Source organism: Coenobita brevimanus, chromosome 106 (assembly GCF_032717465.1).
Source record: "Coenobita brevimanus isolate Jiangsu-jjx chromosome 106, ASM3271746v2, whole genome shotgun sequence".
Taxonomy (NCBI): domain Eukaryota; kingdom Metazoa; phylum Arthropoda; class Malacostraca; order Decapoda; family Coenobitidae; genus Coenobita; species Coenobita brevimanus.
Genome location: NC_137059.1, coordinates 5,508,337 through 5,515,294, shown reverse-complemented (window position 1 = coordinate 5,515,294; position 6,958 = coordinate 5,508,337). Strand labels below are relative to the sequence as shown.

At 39.2% G+C, this 6,958-nt stretch overlaps 1 protein-coding gene across 1 annotated transcript in view; it reads right to left on the bottom strand.

Annotated features, from left to right (window-relative positions):
- The window catches only part of Plod (procollagen lysyl hydroxylase), a 403,871-nt gene that overhangs the window by 333,254 nt on the left and 63,659 nt on the right, over nucleotides 1–6,958 (bottom strand). The gene's annotated exons all lie outside the window — the stretch shown is intronic.

The window sequence follows — 6,958 nt, the reverse complement described above, 5'->3', positions numbered from 1 at the left end:
TACTAAGCATTTTTTTTTTTTTTTTGACATGAAAGAATAAATGGATATAGGATTATTTTGCATTCTTTCCTAGCCAAAATACTACTACTACCACTACTACTACTACTAATAATAATAATAATAATAATAATATTAATAATAATAATAATAATAATAATAATAATTGTCCTTTTTTTATCTACGAAGTAAAGGATATAGAAAAATTACAGTCTCCTTCCCTTAGCAAAATTAATATTTTTTTTTTTTTTATCTAGGAAGAACTAATGGATATAGAAAAATTATACAGTCTCTCTCCCTTGCTAAAAATACTAAGCGTTGTTTTTCTCCTTGTCCGGTAAAGAAGCTCCCTAACACCTCTTCCTTGGCGATTTATTTTTGGATATGGTTGGTTAATATCCTTCTGGTACGTTATTTATCCAGTATCGCGATATTAGAAGGATTTTATGTAACACAAAAGAGGACAGTACGGTGTAATAAACAAAATAAATCGCTTGGGAAAAGGTGTTAGGGAGCTTCCTCAATCGACGAGATATATGGGAAATGGGAAGATTCTGAACTCTTTCCTTACCAAAAAATATCGATATATATTTTTTTTTTTATGTAGGAATAATTATGAGAAGAAATTTTTGCATTCATCTTTCCTTGTTAAAAAAAAATCTTTTCATACCCACGAAGAACAAATGTAAACAGACATAGGATAATTCTGCATTTTTCTTTCCTTGACGAAATAAAGAAACAATTTAATCCAAGAAAAAAAGGAAATGGGAATATTCTCCACTCTTCTTTCCTTGACAAATTTCTATAATATCGTTTTAATTCAAGAAAAACTCAGGGATAAAGGGATATTCTACATCTTTTTTCCCTGACAAGTTTCATTACTATTCGTTTTACTCCAAGAAAAAACAAAAATAGGGAGATTCCACATTTTTCTTTCCTTGACAAGTTTCATTCCTACTCGTTTAAATTCAAGAAAAACACAGGGATAAGGGGATCTTTTTCACTCTTCTTTCATTGACAGATTTAATAAGGAATCAATTTAATCCAAGAAAAAAAGGGAAATGGAAATATTCAAGGCTATACTCTTCTTTCCTTGACAGGTTTCATTCCTACTCGTTTAAATTCAAAACACAGAAATATGGAGATCTTTTTCACTCTTCTTTCCTTGACAAATTTCAATACTATTCGTTTAAATTCAAGAAAAACACAGGGATAAGAGGATTTTTTCACTCCTCTTTCCTTGACAGATTTAATACGGAATCTATTAAATCCAAGAGAGGGAAATGGGAATATTCTCCACTCTTCTTTCCCCGACAAAATTAAGAATCAATTTAATCCACGAAGGCCAAGGAACATGCTAAGATTCTGCCCTCTTCTTCCTTGCCAAAAACTGACAATGTGGCAGAACTAACTTATGATCAAATTTTCCGTCCTTCTTAAGAATTTTTTATCACGCTAATGAGAATATGACTCCTGGCAACTACACTCTCTTCATTTTGACCTGGCCTAAATTTGCTCTCTCTCTCTCTCAATGGCAACTATATTCTCTTCACTCTGACCTGACGTAAATTTTCTCTCTTTCTCTCTCTCAATGGCAACTATGCTCTCTCCACTTCGACTTGGTGTAAATTTGCGCTCTCTCTCTCTCTCTCTCCCTCTCTCTCAATGGCAACTATGCTCTCTCCACTTCGACTTGGCGTAAATTTGCGCTCTCTCTCTCTCTCAATGAAAACAATACTCAATTCACTCTGACCTGACGTTAATTTGTTCTCTCTCTCTCTCTCTCTCTCTCTCTCTCTCCCTCTCTCCATGGACCGGCTCTATTCCCTTCCCAACGAAAGATCCTGCTAGAAATTAATCAGTCACCCCAATGCCGCATTTTCCTACATATTCTTTCTACTTTCAGACGCTTTTATTCAGCTGAGGAGGCATTTTGAATCGGGGGAGTTAGATAAACCCTCCACTAACCCCTCTAACACGACAGGCTTTTCCAAAGTTCAGTAAAATCGTCTGGAGACAGCAAGAAAAATCAAAACGTCATCTAAATCAGAGAGTCAATATCGTCGTTTGTGCTCGCATGAACTTAAAGAAAACGAGATCACTGCATAGAAAACTTTAAATTCTACTCCGAGTTCCCGCCACACACCACAAACACGGAAAAATTAACAGAAACAGTCACAACACAAATCATCATCATCGTTATTATCACCATCAACATCATCTTTTTTTTTTTTCCACCTAATGATATCCTAATTATATCAAGAGCCACACCACATCCTTGTAGATATGATTTAGTTTTTCTTAGGACACCGGAAGTGCTACGCCTTCCCTTATTGCTATTATTATTATTATTATTATTATTATTATTATTATTATGTTTGGATGATGCCTGGATGGAGGGTGGGAGGGATGGATGGAGGGATGGATGATGATGATGATGATTTTTATTATTATTTATTATTATTATTACTATTATTATTGTTGCAAAAACGAATCTTAACGTGCGTCCAATCATCCCGTGTCTCTTTGGGCATCCTGCGAAATCTTACGGACAGATATAGACATTACATTACGGTAAATACAAAACAGCGAGCGTCAACTTATGAAACACAGCAATGCTAACCTCGGAGCCTAACACACCTTTCAGGGTAATACGTAAGTTTTAAAATTGTTCACCTTAGGATTGATAGTTCGTTTATCAATCCAAGCCCATGGTGATAAAATACAACTTACTACTACTACTACTACTATTACTACTACTACTACTAACGAACGGACGGGCTGCTGCTGTTACTATTGACACAAGGCTCATCTGAAACGTGAACCCGGTGAACTGCAGGCTTACTCTGCCCTCCTACAGTCCAGTATCTTCCCTTTGAGATAAGGAAGTAGTGCCCAAGCTCCATCTGAATAACCAGCTGTGCCGCGTATTGGTGGCACCACATGAAGGCGTCCCATTTTAGCACCCACGGAAAGCTAAAAGGAGTTCCTGAAAATATTTCTTTTCGAAGTGACGATCAACTTTTTCTTCCGTACATTATTGCCCTCTCTCTCTCTCTCTCTCTCTCTCTCTCTCTCTCTCTCTCTCTCTTCTGGTACACTATCTTATTCAGCGTTATGGGAGACTTTTTAGGGATTAATGGAGAGACTTTTAAAAGCTTTGGAGAGATGGTTTGTGTTGAGACTACTGGAGAAGGTTAGTAGTGTATTATATCGGCTCGTGTGTGTGTGTGTATGTGTGTGTGTGTGTGTGTGTGTGTGTGTGTGTGTGTGTGTGTGTGTGTGTGTGTGTGTGTGTGTGTGTGTACCCCCCGTGGTGAGAGGGAAGTGATAGTGTTGAGTGGCCACCGGTGCTGCCCCAGTCAAGTGCCCACTACCGGCCCACCTCATGTAACCCACCCCATCACTCCATCCTATACCGCCCTCTCCTACCCTCCCTACACAAATAACGTTACTGTACACGAAAAGATACGCCGCAGATCCGTTGCAAATGTAAACACTATATTTTCTACCATTCATTTTCCATTTACGTAAGCTCCCAGCCCCTCACTCCAGCCTATACCGCCCTCTCCTACCCTCCTACACAACGTTACTGCAGACGAAATATTACAGAGATGCTTTGGAACGTGAACCCACCTTTTTCCTGTCATTTATTTTCCCTCTGCATACGAGTCCATACCTTAAATCCCACCCATTCAACCCCATCACTCCAACCTACATCTCCTCTGGTACCCTCCTTAAACAACTTCACTGTATATGAAAAGATTACGCTACACATGCGTTGGAAATGCAAACACTCATCTTTTCAATCATTCAGCTTTCCTCTGCGTACCTGGTCTCCCCCTATAACCCATCCAGCTATGCCTTTCTGCTCGCTCGCTCACACGCACATGTTAGTAGGAAAGGAAAACGAAACACTGGAGTTCATTTTTTACGTGGTGGAGGCTTTCGTCCTTTTGAAGCTTATTTCCCATGGCTCAGCAGCAAACTAAAACAATACTACCGCTCCGTATCTTAGTCACAGCACTTCTTTGTGACTAGCGCCAACTTCTGTTTAATCTGACGTTACGGTTCAAAATTCAATAAGGAGAGATGGCAGTTTTATGGCGTTTAAGTGAACAGATAATTTGTTTTTCACTTTTTTTTTTCCGTTCAGTATATGTCTCCTGATACCCACTTTTCCACCTCTTGTAACCCACCCCAGTGTCTTGTGTTGTGGGGCTGGGTCAGGCTTGCTAAAGAAAGACTGTTTGCTGGAAAAAAAAGCTGGAGATCGACACACACGAATATTTACGTAGGCCAAATGAATGTATTCGCTTTATTCACTCCAGCAAGCACGCACGCACGCACGCACGCACGCACACACACACACACACACACACACACACACACACACACACACACACACACACACACTACTTTACATCCCTCCTTTACTACAGCCTTTCTTAGTTACTGCTTGAACTGGCCCTTTACTACAAAAGGTAACCCTTAAGACAAATAAAATCATATGGAGGTAACAAACGGGGTTTACCTTTTATTTTACTGATTATGCACCCTCCTAAGCACCTTCAATTAAGCGATTTATTTTACTGATCTATTCTTGCTATCTCCGAACACCATGCACCTTCCTAAACACCTTCAATTAAGCGATTTATTTCACTGATCTATTCTTGCAATCTCTGACCATGATGCTACTTCGTACATACCTTCAATTAAGTGATTTATTTTACTGATCTGTTCTTATCATTTCTGAACATGCTGCACCTTCCTAAACACCTTCAATTAAGTGATTTATTAAACTGATCTATTCTAGCCATCTCTGAACTCTATGCACCTTCCTAAACACCTTCAATTAAGTGACTTATTTTACCGAACTATTCTTGCCCTCTCCCGAAGATTTTGTTCTGCTTAAGGGAACACTCTAGTAGTGAATGAATGAATCCTAAACTAACCCTTCCGTTCGATACGTTCTAGCTAACCTGAAGAGAACTGCTTGGTGTGAGGAAGAAGGGACTGCTTGGTGTCAGGAAGTACTGTACAGGCTAGTCCTGTACTATTCTTACCTTAGCACATATTGCCCCATTAGCAGTGTTTTTGTTCTAACCTGATCGAGATCCCAAACCTTTTTCAGCTCATTTCATGACTAGACGTTGTCAGACTGGAGGGTGGATTTGACTAGTAACCAAGAAGACTCAATCTTACATCATAACTCATGCTAATTCAGACTGGAGGGTGGATCTGACTAGTAACCAAGGAGACTCAATCATACATCATATGCTAATTCAGACTGGAGGGTGGATCTGACTAGTAACCAAGGAGACTCTGCCTTTCCTCATAACTCAGGCTCATCAATTTTCATATAACCACGACTTAGCTTCAAGTTGTGATAGTGGTCCAGTTCCATTAGGTGAAAATGGTACAAATTATCTTGCTATGGGGACTGTGGTCTCTTACGTCATTAAAAGATACGGATTTTCCTCTTCGTTAACCCTTTCAGCCCGAGAACGCCATCTATATTCTTGCTATTATAAAAATTTATTCAACCCAAGACTGCTATCCCATCCTCAAGTTACTACATGTTTTCTCCATTAACACTTTACTATGATGTGTGTGTGTGTGTGTGTGTGTGTGTGTGTGTGTGTGTGTGTGTGTGTGTGTGTGTGTGTGTGTGTGTGTGTGTTACTATGTCATTCACGTCAATTACACAGAAATATTAATCCTTTTACAGCTTATTTCCCGTAGATCTGTGCCACAAGACAGTGCTATGGCTCAACATTATTCTCACAGAAATTTTGCAGCTAGCACCATACTCTAGTGTTAATCTGTTGCTGCGGCTCAATATTCATGAAAAACAGACAGCAATTTTCACGCCTAGCTGGAGCGAACAGAGTGTACATGACGCTTATCTAGTTTAACAAATAACACTCGTACTTAAAAATACAGAATCAGTGTGCATGAACACCCCCAAACTTAAATCTACAGCAGTTCAAGTCCAAGTGCTAGATTTTTTATGAATGGAGGACACTTGTTATCTGGTGTATGGACTTTTTTTTATTTGCTTTTCCTTCCTATGTTCATTTTCTGTTACAAAAAAATTAGATTAAGCTTTTTTAAATTCTTCACTCCAACGACGTGGTGTGTTGCTGTATTTCCGCAACCTCTAGACGATTTTATTCAGCTTTGGAGAGACTTTGAAAGGGAGAGAATACATACAAACTTAAGTCACCCCTTAATTACACAAGATTTACAAGGCTGAATAAAATCGTCTGAACACAGCAAGAATAAAATCATGAAATATATCAACGAATCCAGGGAGTTAAACTGAATTCCTCCTAACCGCCAAACGATATTTTTTAGATTATTCCCTTCAGTCCGTGTGTGTGTGTGTGTGTGTGTGTGTGTGTGTGTGTGTGTGTGTGTGTGTGTGTGTGTGTGTGTGTGTGTGCACGCGTGCGTGCGTGCGTGCTTGGGTGCATCCGTGTGTGAGTGGGTGCCTGCGTGCGTGCGTGTTTTCTGGGGAAAGGGGTTCAATAACACATAAAACCAACAGACAAACATACTGACAGGCAATACAGGACAATCAGGAATTGATAATTTCTCATATGGAATGCACAGTTTGAACAAGTGTCTATGATACAGCACTTCTAACTTGGTAGGCAGAGTTGGTAACAGGTGGTGGAATGAAGGACAGAAAGTAGTAATGAATGCAGAGAAGCATATAACTTGAGGACTGGATAACCTTTTCAATGGCACGTGCACTTAGGTATGTTATCATGTTATAATAGTTATTCCCAGGCAATTTTATTTTGTGATTCCTAATCACATATATAATGCTATAAAGAGTATGGGTCAGTCGGCAATATTTAAATGTTCTCCACTACAGCAGAAAAGTCTCAGACCTCGCACCTTAATGGACTTGGTTGTTACTGTTTTACTTAATTCTTCCCTCTCATTCACC